This window comes from Oncorhynchus keta, chromosome 16 (genome assembly GCF_023373465.1).
Source record: "Oncorhynchus keta strain PuntledgeMale-10-30-2019 chromosome 16, Oket_V2, whole genome shotgun sequence".
NCBI lineage: Eukaryota > Metazoa > Chordata > Actinopteri > Salmoniformes > Salmonidae > Oncorhynchus > Oncorhynchus keta.
Window position 1 is genome coordinate 12,898,768 of NC_068436.1, and position 17,074 is coordinate 12,915,841.

The 17,074-nt window shown below is 45.9% G+C and overlaps 1 protein-coding gene across 1 annotated transcript in view; it reads left to right on the forward strand.

Annotated features, from left to right (window-relative positions):
* The window catches only part of LOC118383027 (F-box/WD repeat-containing protein 7-like), a 104,789-nt gene that overhangs the window by 86,845 nt on the left and 870 nt on the right, over positions 1-17,074 (forward strand). The window lies entirely within an intron of this gene.

A 17,074-nucleotide genomic window follows, 5' to 3' on the forward strand; every position in this document is an offset into this window, starting at 1 on the left:
AACATATTTTTAGACAGTCCATCTTTCTGAAGAGGGAGGATGGGAGAAATAGAACTGGAGAACAGCACATCTGCTCTGAATTCCCCATAGTGGCCAGCCCAGAAGCTCTGGTCAGGGCTAAGTTCAACCCACCACATGCTCCCTCCCTCCAGCCTCCTTAGTTATTGTTTTGAAAGAAAAGACATCTCTTCACGGGTGAGTGACGCAAGGAGACTAAACGCAAAGACTCAGAATTCCCACGGACCCACGACCGGCCATAACCTATTGACCTCTGTTTCTGTCACAGCACCACCCCAAAGTCATGTCCCCCTCTGGTTCTCACCACGTTAGAGCCAAATGGCCAGCAACACCAGCAATGGGTTAAATAAAGGCAAGATGATAAAAAGTTACTGTACAAGAGCCTAGGCTGTGATAATGGACATAGTTTTGAGTAGATGTCGGACGATGTCCTGGTTATCTAGATTAGCTCGGCCCCCGCAGGCACAGTCCTATATCTAATCATAGACATCAGTTTATAGCAGTGGTTCTCAACCGGTTTTGCCTCGGAACCCAAATTGCACAAGGTTGTCTCAGTCGCGACCCAATAGTAGCATGGTGAAAAATAATCACCAAAATACAACCTGGAAACTATTTTGAATTCTATATTGGTAGTAAATGTAGCAGTTATATGACGAGGGAACAACATTCCCACCTCTTTCATTGTCAGTAATTAAATGGTGCCCATATTCTTGATGAAGAATGTTAATTAACTCACTGGCTTGAGACCACAAAACCAACCAACACAGCGGTGCTAATAGTTCTATATTCAAAATATTATGATTGAAGAAAAATTGTTAAACGATTTAAAATAAATTAAATGTAAGTTCATTATCATTTCTACACACCTAATACCTGGTTTAAGTCGTTTCAGTTCAGACTGGAGTATTTTTTAAAATTTTTACTCAGACACCCGCGACACACTCAATCTCCCACCAGTTGAGAATCACTGGTTTTTAGTACCAAGAAAGAGTTAATCATGGATTTAACTTTGATTCTTAGTTCCAATATGTATTCCGAGGGAACGATCTGAGTCTAAAGCTAGTTGATAATACCAGTGTTTTTATAGCGGTGTGTAACGTGCTAAGACGAGTGTCTTTCTCTGGCTCACTGTTTGTTGAGATGTCCTTGGCAGGTAGATCCTGAAGTATGGCTTAGTGGGATGACGAGAATGCTCTTTCATTGTAGAGAATATGCCATCAGAATTGAAATCCTCAGAAGCCAAACAGCTAGAGAAATTAAATATTTAATGTAGAAAATAAGCTGTTGGAGTTCTCTGACCGAGAGCTCTCGTTTTAGAATTCATGACAACCAGTTGGGTATTTTAGACGGGCAATATCTCTTAGTGCCTCTGGTGATCAAGCCCCCCCGCCCCCCCCAACAGAGTGTGTTCAGTCCTTTTGGAGTGTGTCTGATACATTTTCACAGCTGGAGACTCGGTCTGTTTGTCATAAAGAGGAACTGAACAGGGTCAAATATCCTATATTCAGGGGATGGGAGAAGTGCTTTTAAACAAGCCTATGTGCATGTTAGCAGTGTGTGGACTAAATAAGGCTGTGCTATGTCATATGCTATACCAATATAGCCAGGCCCCTTTTCTCTGGCTACCCCAGTGTTTCCCATCGTGGTGTGGTGGTCAATTGTGTATGTGATTGAGCAAACTGTGAGCGGTTCAAGTGTTGCTACCAACACCAGGCCTGAATGTAGAAACAGCCTTGATTGCAGTGCATCTTTAGGCTTTATGGGCTTTGCTATTGGAATACGAGTGTTTTGAATCACGGTGGGATGGACGTATGTGTGATACAGTAAACACCGTGAGAGGTGTGGAAGTGCTGGAACCAACACGGGGCTGGTATGAAGAAACAGCCCTGTGTTAAAGTCTGAGTAGGCTGCTGCCTGTGTGGAGGAATGTATCAGTAAGCTGTTCTGCCTGGCATGTCTTGAAGGGGACAGATGGGGGCTTGTGGCTCTCTGAACTACATGGCCTGGGTTAGGAGAGGCTCCTGAATTAGACCCTCTCTTCCTCCTCTTACTCGCCATCACTCTCAGCCTGACTGCCTGCCAAGTTCCTCTGCTGCTACACAGACGCACAGACGGTCAGAGACACAGACTGTCAGAGACAGAAAGCACTCTCCCAGTGGAAGTCAGTGGGGTCATGTTTCCCACAAGGTACAGTGAACTCTGGGATTTAACCTCCGCTCCATGACTACTCACATGCTGTGCATTAACGACCTCCACACCACTGACGACCTCTTCAAATGACCTCTAACTAAACCTGTAACTAACCTGCTTGTAGCGCTCTGATCAACTTCTATTGTGTTCTCTACAACAGATGCCTTTCTGTTCCAAGCAATTAGAGGCATTCCATCATACAGTATTACAACGTGGTGGTTCATGAATGCCGTAGTGGATGTGTAGGGGTAAGATATGGCTGCTGTCCGTTTGGCCGCTGTTGTGCAGTTTGTCTACTGTGTGTATATTTAAAGGACAAGGTTGGTTCATTGCAATAGGCTTAACATAAACTAGCATCGGTCAGACTGTGGTAGATAGTTTATGATATCATAAAACTATCCTCCTTGGTATTTTTATAATCTCAACACCACATCACAGATGATTTATGTGGAATATGCATATGCACTTCCCTCCTCTGGGATTCCCCATTAGCCCTGACAATAAATCCCCCATAAACCATCTGGGGTGGTGGATTAGACAGAACGGGAGATTAGGCTTCCATGGTGACTGAGCCGCCTTGTGACTGTCTGCCTGCCTGCCTGCCTGCCTGCGTGTGTGTGTGTGTGTGTGTGTGTGTGTGTGTGTGTGTGTGTGTGTGTGTGTGTGTGTGTGTGTGTGTGTTTACCCTTTAACTGCCATAATCTAGGGGACAATTGGGGGAGGGGTGCTACTGGCCTTTTGAACATGTGAACAATTAAAACTCAATGTTGGTGATCTCAATGGTACACCTCTGTGTTCTGGCATAGAGAGGGAGGGGGCCAGGCTGCGTCTGCTTTGCTGCCTGGCTTGCAAATGTCTTAATTTCTATGTGGACGAGGTGTGTAGGCCTATGTACAGACATCACATAGACCGCTACTGTGTGTGTGTCTTGCCACACATGCCACCAGCATTGTTCAGTCCCATTTTGGACCTGGATCCTCTCCAGACAATGCCCCAGGGGCAGTCAAGGCCAAGGCCCTTCTGGGGGAGGGAGGCCTTTTTATACGCCTGTCTGACAGCCAGGGGTCAGCCCAGATGGCATCTGAACACTGAGTTAATGCAAGTAGGGCAGGTACTAGGTACAGCGCCCCTGTGATGAATAGAGGTAGCATGTAACTGGTTTGCGTTGGGCCAGTAACCGAAAGGTTGCGGACTAGGTAAAAATCTGTCATTCAAGAAAAATGTCCATGTTTCAAATCACGTTTTATTTGTCACATGCGTCGAATACAACAATAGACCTGGCCTTACGTGAGACCTGGAATACAACAATAGACCTGGCCTTACGTGAGACCTGGAATACAACAATAGACCTGGAATACAACAATAGACCTGGAATACAACAATAGACCTGGCCTTACGTGAGACCTGGAATACAACAATAGACCTGGCCTTACGTGAGACCTGGAATACAACAATAGACCTGGCCTTACGTGAGACCTGGAATACAACAATAGACCTGGCCTTACGTGAGACCTGGAATACAACAATAGACCTGGCCTTACGTGAGACCTGGAATACAACAATAGACCTGGCCTTACGTGAGACCTGGAATACAACAATAGACCTGGAATACAACAATAGACCTGGCCTTACGTGAGACCTGGAATACAACAATAGACCTGGCCTTACGTGAGACCTGGAATACAACAATAGACCTGGAATACAACAATAGACCTGGAATACAACAATAGACCTGGCCTTACGTGAGACCTGGAATACAACAATAGACCTGGCCTTACGTGAGACCTGGAATACAACAATAGACCTGGAATACAACAATAGACCTGGAATACAACAATAGACCTGGAATACAACAATAGACCTGGAATACAACAATAGACCTGGCCTTACGTGAGACCTGGAATACAACAATAGACCTGGCCTTACGTGAGACCTGGAATACAACAATAGACCTGGCCTTACGTGAGACCTGGAATACAACAATAGACCTGGCCTTAATAGACCTGGCCTACAACAATAGACCTGGCCTTACATGAGACCTGGAATACAACAATAGACCTGGCCTTACGTGAGACCTGGAATACAACAATAGACCTGGCCTTACGTGAGACCTGGAATACAACAATAGACCTGGCCTTACGTGAGACCTGGAATACAACAATAGACCTGGCCTTACGTGAGACCTGGAATACAACAATAGACCTGGCCTTACGTGAGACCTGGAATACAACAATAGACCTGGCCTTACGTGAGACCTGGAATACAACAATAGACCTGGCCTTACGTGAGACCTGGAATACAACAATAGACCTGGAATACAACAATAGACCTGGCCTTACGTGAGACCTGGAATACAACAATAGACCTGGCCTTACGTGAGACCTGGAATACAACAATAGACCTGGCCTTACAACAATAGACCTGGAATACAACAATAGACCTGGCCTTACGTGAGACCTGGAATACAACAATAGACCTGGCCTTACGTGAGACCTGGAATACAACAATAGACCTGGAATACAACAATAGACCTGGAATACAACAATAGACCTGGAATACAACAATAGACCTGGAATACAACAATAGACCTGGCCTTACGTGAGACCTGGAATACAACAATAGACCTGGCCTTACGTGAGACCTGGAATACAACAATAGACCTGGCCTTACGTGAGACCTGGAATACAACAATAGACCTGGCCTTACGTGAGACCTGGAATACAACAATAGACCTGGCCTTACGTGAGACCTGCAATACAACAATAGACCTGGCCTTACGTGAGACCTGGAATACAACAATAGACCTGGCCTTACGTGAGACCTGGAATACAACAATCGACCTGGCCTTACGTGAAACACTTACTTACAAGCCCTTAACCAACAATATTGACTAAATAAACCCCCCAAAAGTTCCACAATAAAATAACCATAATGAGGCTATATACAGGGGGTGTGAATGGAGTGATGTTCGGCCCTCCTTTTCCTGTAGTCCACAATTAACTCCTTTGTCTTGCTCACGCTGAGGGAGAGGTTATTGCCCTGGCACCACACTGCCAGGTCTCCGACTTCCTCCCTATAGGCTGTATCATAGGTATTCCTTTTGTCCAGGTGGGAAAGGGCAGTATTGATGGCTTCATCTGTGGTTCTGTTGGAGTGGGTCTAGGGTTTCCGGGATGATGGTGTTGATGTGAGCCATGACCAGCCTTTCAAAGCTACGGGGTGGTAGTCATTCAGGCAGGTTACTTTTGCTTTCTTGGGTACAGTGACTATGGTGGTCTGCTTGAAACATGTACAGTGTGGCAAAAAAAGTATTTAGTCAGCCACCAATTGTGCAAGTTCTCCCACTTAAAAAGATGAGGCCTGTAATTTTCATCATAGGTACACTTCAACTATGACAGACAAAATGAGAAAACAAAATCCAGAAAATCACATTGTAGGATTTTTTATGAATTTATTTGCAAATTATGGTGGAAAATAAGTATTGGTCAATAACAAAAGTTTATCTCAATACTTTGTTATATACCCTTTGTTGGCAATGACCGAGGTCAAACATTTTCTGTAAGTCTTCACAAGGTTTTCACACACTGTTGCTAGTATTTTGGCCCATTCCTCCATGCAGATCTCCTCCAGAGCAGTGATGTTTTGGGGCTGTTGCTGGGCAACACGGACTTTCAACTCCCTCCAAAGATTTTCTATGGGGTTGAGATCTGGAGACTGGCTAGGCCACTCCAGGACCTTGAAATGCTTCTTACGAAGCCACTCCTTCGTTGCCCGGGCGGTGTGTTTGGGATCATTGTCATGCTGAAAGACCCAGCCACATTTTTATCTTCAATGCCCTTGCTGATGGAAGGAGGTTCACTCAAAATGTCACGATACATGGCCCCATTCATTCTTTCCTTTACACAGATCAGTCGTCCTGGTCCCTTTGCAGAAAAACAGCCCCAAAGCATGATGTTTCCACCCCCATGCTTCAGTAGGTATGGTGTTCTTTGGATGCAACTCGGCATACTTTGTCTTCCAAACAAAACGAGTTGAGTTTTTACCAAAAAGTTATGGACATGTGTCCCCCTGCTTAAGCCAGTACGTCTGGCACTGCAGGATTTGAGTCCCTGGCAGCATAGTGTGTTACTGATGGTAGGCTTTGTTACTTTGGTCCCAGCTCTCTGCAGGTCATTCACTAGGTCCCCCCGTGTGGTTCTGGGATTTTTGTTTGCCATTCTTGTGATCATTTTGACCCCACGGGGTGAGATCTTGCGTGGAGCCCCAGATTGAGGGAGATTATCAGTGGTCTTGTATGGCTTCCATTTCCCAATTGCTCCCACAGTTGATTTCTTCAAACCAAGCTGTTTACCTATTGCAGATTCAGTCTTCCCCGCCTGGTGCAGATCTACAATTTTGTTTCTGGTGTCCTTTGGCCATAGTGGAGTTTGGAGTGTGACTGTTTGAGGTTGTGGACAGGTGTCTTTTACGCTGATAACACGTTCAAACAGGTGCCATTAATACAGGTAACGATTGGAGGACAGAGGAGCCTTTTAACTTCTTGGATATAGGGGGCGCTATTTTAATTTTTGGATGAAAAACATTCCCGTTTTAAACAAGATATTTTGTCATGAAAATATGCATATAATTGATAGCTTTGGAAAGAAAACACTCTGACGTTTCCAAAACTGCAAAGATATTGTCTGTGAGTGCCACAGAACTGATGTCACAGAAAAAACCCAGATAAAAATACAATCAGGAAGTGCCGCATTTTTTGAAACCACCTCAAGGCAATGACTCCTTATATGGCTGTGGAGGAGCTAGGAGTCACCTTTTCCACATTTTCCCCAAGGTGTCTGCAGCATTGTGACGTATTTCTAGACATATCATTGGAAGATTGATCATAAGACACTACATCTACCAGGTGGTCGTTTGGTGTCCTCCGTCGCAATTATTGCGTAGTCTCCAGCTGCAGTATTTTTCCGTTTGCCTCGGATGAGAAACCGACTGCCAGGAATGATTTTTCATCGAATAGAATTGTGAAAAACACCTTGAGGATTGATTCTAAACAACGTTTGCCATGTTTCTGTCGATATTATGGAGCTAATTTGGAAAAAAGTTTGGCGTTGTGTTGACTGCATTTTCGTTTTTTTTTTCTTAGCCAAATGTGATGAACAAAACGGAGCAATTTCTCTTACACAAATAATCTTTTGGGAAAAAATGAACATTTGCTATCGAACTGAGAGTCTCGTCATTGAAAACATCCGAAGTTCTTCAATGGTAAATTATTTTATTTGAATGCTTTTCTTGTTTTTGTGAAAATGTTGCCTGCTGAATGCTAGGCTTAATGCTATGCTAGGCTATCAATACTCTTACACAAATGCTTGTGTAGCTTTGGTTAAAGCATATTTTGAAAATCTGAGATGACAGTGTTAACAAAAGGCTAAGCTTGTGTTTCAATATATTTATTTCATTTCATTTGTGATTTTCATGAATAGGAAACGTGGCGTTATGGTAATGAGCTTGAGGCTATGATTACGCTCCCGGATACGGGATTGCTCGACGCTAGAGGTTAAGAAGAAGTTACAGGTCTGTGAGAGCCAGATATCTGGCTTGTTTGTAGGTGACCAAATACTTATTTTCCACCATAATTTGCAAATAAATTAATTAAAAATCCTACAATATGATTTTCTGGATTTCTTTTCTCATTTTGTCTGTCATAGTTGAAGTGTACCTATGATGACAATTACAGGCCTCTCACATATTTTTAAGTGGGAGAACTTGCACAATTGGTGGCTGACTAAATATTTTTTGTCCCACTGTAGGTATTACGGACTCGGTCAGGGAGAGGTTGAAAATGTCAGTGAAGTCACTTGCCAGTTGCTTCGCGCATGCTCGGAGCACACGTCCTTTTTATCCGTCTGGCCCTGCAGCTTTGTGAATGTTGACCTGTTTAAAGGGTCTCACATCGGCTACGGAGAGCCGCTGTTCCTCCAGAACAGCTGGTGCTCTCATGCCTGCTTCAGTGTTGCTTGCCTTGTAGCGACTATATAAGGCCTTCAGCCTGTCTGGCAGGCTCGCGTCACTGTGCTGCTCGTGGCCGGGTTTCCATTTTGTAGTCTGTAGTCTGTAATAGTTTGCAAGCCCTGCCACATCTGATGAGCGTCAGAGCCGGTGTAGTACGATTCGATCTTACTCCTGTATTGATGCTTTGCCTGTTTGATGGTTCGTCTGAGGGCATAGTGGGACTTCTTATAAGGGTCCGGATTAGTGTCCCACCCCTTGAAAGCGGCAGCTCTAGTCTTTAGCTCGGTGAGGATGTTGCCTGTAATCAATGGCTTCTGTTTGAGACATGTACGTACGGTCACTGTGGACGTTGTCATCGATGCACTTATTGAAGCTCATCCAGTTTATTCTCCAGTGATTGCAGGGCAGCCAATATAGAACAGATACTAGAGGCGGCTTACCCACTCGCCAACAAATTCTCACAAGGCACCCAAATCTCCACCCCCGATATTTTCTGCATTCAAATTATTTGGGCCTTGTCTGGGAGCAACGTTATATCCTTAAGTACTGATATGTGGTCCTGTGTCACATGCTAATACTAAATGTATGACCTCACTGTACTGCAAGCCACATGGACTTGTTAAATGTACATTGTACGAATTATCCTCTCGAACCCGAAGCCTGTTATTTACTTGCTAGACCTAATGAGAGGCTTAATGGGAGGCTAGTTTTCCACTAAGCTTTCTAGATACACTAACTTTATTTATCATCCCACAGTTATAATCCTATTAAAATAGAAGTGGGTAAACCATTTCAGTAATTAACAGATTGCGTAAGAAGGAATGCCCATAGGATTCCATCAACCTACCAAGTCTAAAATGTTTGTTTACATGACGCTGTGTTCTTAATTACTGACTAATGAGCGTTGTTTTTTAAAGAATTTTTCTTGTTAGAAATATATTTATCTTCCTTGCTTGTTTATTGTTCAGGGGATTTTAGTTTAAAGCAGTTAACACTTTAACCCCTCAGTGTTTGTCAACAGAGAAGTTTATCCTTTCTTCCTCGTAAATAGCAGCTAATTCAGCTTGACAGTTAAAAGAAACCTCTTAAAAATTCAACTGAAGGAATTCCAGATGACTGTTTGGGGAATAAATTGAATTGGAGTTTGATCATCAAACAACTACCCAAGTGTCTCTTGATGTGGTGCTCTACTCTGGTGAATCTTAACGCAAGCTTCTCCTCTTTGAATTAAAGCACAACCCTGACATGATCAACACTGCCAGCTCGGATGGTTAGTCTACTCTTAGTGTTGTTGCTTGATGGTTTTTTGAATGAAAACAAGTTTTTTTTTCTGCCAGTCAGTCCGTGGGCCAGAGCAGGGCAGATCTCCGTTGTAGCCTGGTCTGTGCTGCAGGACCCAGATAAGGACTAGAGCAGGACCAAATGGGAGGCAAGAGTACATGTCTGTGACATGGCACCACTACTGTGTGACTGGACCATTGAGTCATTGACCCTGGCTCTATGGGATTAAAGGCCTTTTGGATCCAGGCCAATAACACAAAACAGAAAAGCATAACAGACTGTAACAATTCAGTGTTACCTTACAGCACTTCTCTGGATCATGGTCAATAACATGGCCATGCCTACTCTGCTAATACAAACAAACACATCTTAATGGTTGCAAGTATTTCCTTTCGGCACAGAAATCTGGTCGCACAGTACATTCAATAACACAGGCAGCCATGTCCACCCATGATACAGCCCGAGACATGGCGCAACAGTTGAGTGTTGCCTTACCACGCGGCGGATATCTGGTTGTGCGCCCGTGGCCCCTGCTTTGCCAATCTCTCCGTGAGTCTCCGGTGCGACAGAGGAGAGAGATTTCCCCTAATAAATCAATGGAGGGACTCTTGAGTGCAGCAGAGAAAGCAACGCTGTTGGCGTAACCCTGCTGCTCCACCACACTGTGACTGACATCTGTTCTGCAGTGTGAGTAGCAATGCTACCTGCTATGCAACCACTTAAAGGCACCCGTCTCTTTCTGTTTCCTCATGGATTACTCAGAAGTTTTTTTTGCTGGTTCTGCTGTGGATGAAAAAGGGCTCTCAAGTTCTGATAAGCAGCGCTCGCATTAGCAGAAGAATTAAGAGTCCGGATGGATTCGAGTCGTTTGATCGTTTAAGTGGCTTAAATGCCCCGATAATGACAAATTATTTGCCCGAGAATTTATACTTTTCATAACATTGAGACGTTGAGTAAAAAAAAGTCCATGTTTACTGTGTTGCTAGGCTACCGTTTGGACTTCCTGTAGAAACCTACTCAAACTTCCTCCATCCTCTTAAACATGTCTCAAAAAAAAAATCCCACTTGCACCGATCATAGATCAAGTCTGGTGGCTTCAATCAATCGGAACATCCGACAGTGAATCGCTCCCCATTGCTTTTTCCCCCTGTAGTTGCCCCTTGGTTCTCTGGAGGGGGGCTGGGTCATATTCCTGTCTGCTCCCCAGGTGAGGGGAGGCCAGCCTGGGCTGAGACCAGCAGAGTTGTTCCCCCTCCCTCTGTCCCATCTGTTGGTTGTACTGTGCTGCCCGGAGCAGGCACTTCACAGACATGGTGTTTGAATATTTGATAACGGCCTAATTAACTATGCCCTTTTACTGGAGATGATGCACGGCGACTCTCCTGAGCCAGGCCCCTGCCGGCTTCAAGGCTACGCAGCCAAGGTTGTTGTTTTGCTCTCACGTTGGAGCTCTGTGTCGCCTGGTTGGAGCTCTGCGTCGCCTGGTTGGAGCTCTGCGTCGCCTGGTTGGAGCTCTGCGTCGCCTGGTTGGAGCTCTGCGTCGCCTGGTTGGAGCTCTGCGTCGCCTGGTTGGAGCTCTGCGTCGCCTGGTTGGAGCTCTGCGTCGCCTCTGCGTGTCCTTCAAACAGAATAGTCTCCACACACCTCCTCTACTGATTCTATGGACGGTAATGTAGCCTACTCAAAAGCATCCACACACCCAGCAGGGAACCGTCCCAGCTGCCTCCGGAATGCCAGCGTGTTGATCCAAGCCTGCTAGGAATAGAAGATCAGAGGAAAAACTTGGATTTGTTTTTGGTCTCCCATTTTCAGTGTTTAATAAACTCAATGGGTCTAATTCATTACAAGTTTCTACCCCAACCTTCAAACTTTAGAAAATAAAATTTGTGTATCATGTATGCATTCTATGCCTCATGGAAGCTGAATGCTCACTCCATTCTAATCTCTGGTATTCTGTATGCAATCTATGCCTCATGGAAGCTGAATGCTCACTCCATTCTAATCTCTGTTATCATGTATGCATTCTATGCCTCATGGAAGCTGAATGCTCACTCCATTCTAATCTCTGTTATTCTGTATGCAGTCTATGCCTCATGGAAGCTGAATGCTCACTCCATTCTAATCTCTGTTATTCTGTATGCAGTCTATCCCTCATGGAAGCTGAATGCTCACTCCATTCTAATCTCTGTTATCCTGTATGCATTCTATCCCTCATGGAAGCTGAATGCTCACTCTATTCTAATCTCTGTTATCCTGTATGCATTCTATGCCTCATGGAAGCTGAATGCTCACTCCATTCTAATCTCTGTTATCATGTATGCATTCTATGCCTCATGGAAGCTGAATGCTCACTCCATTCTAATCTCTGGTATTCTGTATGCAGTCTATGCCTCATGGAAGCTGAATGCTCACTCCATTCTAATCTCTGTTATTCTGTATGCAGTCTATCCCTCATGGAAGCTGAATGCTCACTCCATTCTAATCTCTGTTATCCTGTATGCGGTGGAGCTCTGTGTTCAGATGCTCGTTTATGGATGGATTTTTGGCAGTAAATTATGTTTTTGGGGAGAACTGGAACCTTGTTAAGGCTAAATACGAATGCTTTCCCTGTTTGTTTGATCTAACAAAGCAGGTCAGCTCTAGCCAGGCCTGAGGAGAATGTCAATGCTGGTTGCCTCGTCCATCAGTCCTACGCTATGGATCGCAACAAGATGGCTCCTGTGTCCCTGTGTGTGTTTTTCACCTCAGGCTACAGAGGCCTGGATATCCAGCTAAAAGTGCTAGCCTTAGGGAGATGGCATCGTTTTGTCGGCGTTGCGACAACTCATTGCATCAAGTCATTCTCAATCGCCCATCCCTCCATCTCTTCCTCCCTTTTATCTCTCGTAGTTCTCCCCAACAGGTTGCCAGGTAACAAGGCCAACACAGCCTCCACTGGGGTGTTCAGGTACTCTCAGAACATTACATTGCTTAAAGAGCAATTAATTAGCCAATTTTCACCTCCGGTTCATTGTCTCCAGCACCAAACCAGTGTCTACATATTGTGAAGACCGAGCCTTTCTATGACGGGTGGTTAAAAAGAAAATGGGTCCTAAATAATGCTTCTCTTTCACAGGGTAGGATTAAAAGTACAAGACAGTTGATCTTAAAAGCTAGTTTCTACCCCATGAGAGGGTATGAAAATCACTGTTTTTAAACTTTTGATGTCATCGGCTACCTCGGGAGTAAATGTCAGTTGGCTTTTCGTAGCCGGGCATTCAGACTTCGAGAGCGTTCGAGTGGGAAACAGCAGGTCCAGGAAAAAGGTAGCAAATTCGGGGAACAGGTCAGGGTTCCATAGCCTCAGCTTTGTGTTGGTAGTGTAGCAGTAGTGACATTGACTAGTTCCACAGTATGGGAGAGTATGGGAGAGACATTAGTCTGTCGTCCTGCCACCGCCAAGGCCACAGGAACACACTGCATGTCTGTACTTGCACATTTTGGACACTTCAGCCCACACGCTTACTCACAGAAGTCTGCCTGCTTGCATACAGACATCTGCGAGCGTTTGAGCTGAAGTCCATTTTTGCATCCAATCATAGGGGTAAATGTCAAGGGATATGCATACGGCGGTACAGGAAATGAATAAGTGTACCCCTGAACAGCTCTGTAAACTCAGGTCTGTCTGACTTCTGCGACGGAGGTGGCTCCGCTATGTCCTCCCTCTATCCCACCTGTTATGTGGAATTAACTCTGAGAAGCCAGCCTGTCGTGGTGTTTTCCCACACGCCGGCTGCCCGTCAGAGACGAGACCCGGCAGAGCTGAGCCGCAAAAGGTCACGTGCACCCGTCCGCCCACGCCAAGGCAAATGCAGCTGAACTCCCGTCTGACTCTCCTGCTGCTGGCACCGCTGCGCCTCAGCCCTCGCCGACGCAATTTTACACTAGTTCTCATGGAAACCTGGCCGGCCTGGACACATGGAGATGGCAGACAATCTCCTGCCGTCTCACGTTAATTGAACCTATCATCCGAGGGCATTGTGAGCTAGCTACAACGTGCAATAATAACGGAGGTTGAATTTTTGCACGTCACTGACTAGACTTGAATCATTGGAACTAGCTCGTGTGTTGCACACCACTGTATCTGGACCCCTACTGTGGTGTGGGAGGGAGGGATGATTGGCTATGGCACCAGGTCTCTATGACAACGGCCCTGGCTGGTGATGGCTGTGTGGTCTGTAGGTGACAGGCAGCCTGCTCCATGTCTCCCTCCCTCCCACACTGGTTGGATGTTTGAATAAAAATCCTGACCCTGGTAACTATTATTATGCGACTCTCATGATTCCACCCTAGTGCCAGTCTATTTCATCCAAACCTCACAAACCCCTCAGGGAAAGAGTGACTGAGGATTAAGCTTCCTGTGCTGAAATCTCTCTAAGATGGTATTACACGGTCACAAAGCATTTCACTGCGCCTGCTTTAACATCTGTTTCAACATCTGCTAATCTGTGTACGCCACAAATAAACTTGGATTTCAATGTAGCCTAATAAAACAGCATAGAAAACGGCTCAGAATAAGTTCCAACACTGTCCACCAGAGGGAGGTAATGCTCTTGCTGTGGGGTTCCATAGGCTCAGACTGTCTGCTGCAGCTGTGCCGCCAGAGCAGCATCCCAGGATTTACACACAAATCGTCTATTTCCCATCTGCTACCCACTGTCACTGGACAGCCTCATTCAGCCGTGTGTGTGTGGGCCTACCCTGTCTGCTCCTCTGGGGTAGCGTCAGAGCCTCTGAGACACAGAGCCACTCTGGTGAACAATGCAGGTGGACGGAGGTACTAGGAGAGGTCGACTGTGTGGATACGATGAGGGTCAACAGCTGGGGACTTGATGAGAGCCTGGATGAATTCTACTGTCTGGTGTAGGCCTACAGTAGATGTGTTTATTTCACTGACAACCTCTTCATTAAAGAGGAAGCATGAACTCAATCCCAGCTTTTAAACGACCTCATCTCAAATACTGTGTGGTGAATGCAAAGGTACTCATTAAATTGACGGAAAACACACACACACACACACCTCCTACTCTGGGCCATACCTCTCAACCCTCTGTAGTTGTGGCAGCTCGTAGGCAGACTCCAGACACAACATGTCAAGAGGTAAGAGTGGAGCCAAACAGTTGGGATCACTGAGTAACACGGATAAACGTTTGGCTCAATGAACACACTGCCCCCGCTCACACGTCCTCTCGTCCCTACCTCCCTCAACCATTTCCATCTACATAAATTGACTGTGGCATTTCCCCTGCCGCCTGCCTCACCCCTGTAGCAGCAGAGCCTCGGTTGCTCGCCACCTGGCTTGGCTGACAAGCGGCACAGCTTTATGACATTCGCCACCCGGGATTAGGTTGGAATGTCTCTCTGTTGACAACTGTCTGGCCCCAGGCCTCTGCGTCAGGATGGAGCATTGGGGCAATTATTAGGCCCCAGTGACAAAGCCACAGTGCCCTTATTTTAGGGGGCGCCCGCCTCGTTGAGCATAGAGCGTTGGGCACCGCGTTTTTAGAACACACTTCCTAACTTTCCATTGTACATTATGGCCATTCGTGTGTGTGTGTGTGTGTGTGTGTGTGTGTGTGTGTATACACGGCTCAAAAAAATAAAGGGAACACTTAACACAATGCAGCTCCAAGTCAATCACACTTCTGTGAAATCACACTGTCTACTTAGGAAGGAACACTGATTGACAATAAATTTCACATGCTGTTGTGCAAATGGAATAGACAACAGGTGGAAATTATAGGCAATTAGCAAGACACCCCCAATAAAGGAGTGGTTCTGCAGGTGGGGACCACAGACCACTTCTCAGTTCCTATGCTTCCTGGCTGATGTTTTGGTCACTTTTGAATGCTGGCGTTGCTTTCACTAGTGGTAGCATGAGACGGAGTCTACAACCCACACAAGTGGCTCAGGGTAGTGCAGCTCATCCAGGATGGAACATCAATGCGAGCTGTAGCAAGAAGGTTTGCTGTGTCTGTCAGAGTCCAGAGCATGGAGGCGCTACCAGAAGACAGGCCAGTACGTGGAGGAGGCCGTAGGAGGGCAACAACCCAGCAGCAGGACCGCTACCTCCGCCTTTGTGAAAGGAGGAGCATTAGGAGCACTGCCAGAGCCCTGCAAAATTACCTCCAGCAGGCCACAAATGTGCATGTGTCTGCTCAAACGGTCAGAAACAGACTCCATGAGGGTGGTATGAGGGCCCGACGTCCGCAGGTGGGTGTTGTGCTTAGATTGGCAAATTCGCCACTGGCGCCCTGTGCTCTCCACAGATGAAAGCAGGTTCACACTGAGCACATGTGACCGTCTGGAGACGCCGTGGAGAACGTTCTGCTGCCTGCAACATCCTCCAGCATGACTGGTTTGGCGGTGGGTCAGTCATGGTGTGGGGTGGCATTTCTTTGGTGGGGCCGCACAGCCCTCCGTGTGCTCGCCAGAGGTAGCGTGACTGCCATTAGGTACCGAGATGAGATCATCAGACCCCTTGTGAGACCATATGCTGGTGCGGTTGGCCCTGGGTTCCTCCTAATGCAAGACAATGCTAGACCTCATGTGGCTGGAGTGTGTCAGCAGTTCCTGCAAGAGGAAGGCATTGACGCTATGGACTAGCCGGCCCGTTCCCCAGACCTGAATCCAAATGAGCACATCTGGGACATCATGTCTCGTTCCATCCACCAACACCACGTTGCACCACAGACTGTCCAGGAGTTGGCGGATGCTTTAGTTCAGGTCTGGGAGGAGATCCCTCAGGAGACCATCCGCCACTTCATCAGGAGCATGCCCAGGCGTTGTAGGGAGGTCATACAGGCACGTGGAGGCCACACACACTATCGAGCCTCATTTTGACTTGTTTTTTTTCCACTTTAATTTTGAGTGTGACTCCAAATCCAAACCTCCCATGGGTTGATAAATTTGATTTCCATTGATCATTTTAATGTAATGTAAAGAAAAAAGTATTTAAGAATATTTCATTCATTCAGATCTAGGATGTGTTATTTTAGTGTTCCCTTAATTTTTTTGAGCAATTTGTGTGTGTGTGTGTGTATGTATGTGTGTGTGTGTGTGTGTGTGTGTGTGTGTGTGTGTGTGTGTGTGTACTGTGTGTGTGTGTGTGTGTGTGTACTATGTGTGTGTGTGTGTGTGTGTGTGTGTGTGTGTGTGTACTATGTATGTGTGTGTGTGTGTGTACTATGTATGTGTGTGTGTGTGTGTACTATGTATGTGTGTGTGTGTGTGTGTACTATGTATGTGTGTGTGTGTGTGTACTATGTATGTGTGTGTGTGTATGTGTGTGTGTGTGTGTGTGTGTACTATGTATGTGTGTGTGTGTGTGTGTACTATGTATGTGTGTGTGTGTACTATGTATGTGTGTGTGTACTATGTGTGTGTGTGTGTGTGTGTGTGTGTGTGTGTGTGTGTGTGTGTATACTATGTATGTGTGTGTGTGTGTATATATATATATATATATACACACACACACACACACACACACACACACACACACACACACACACACACACACACACACACACACACACACACA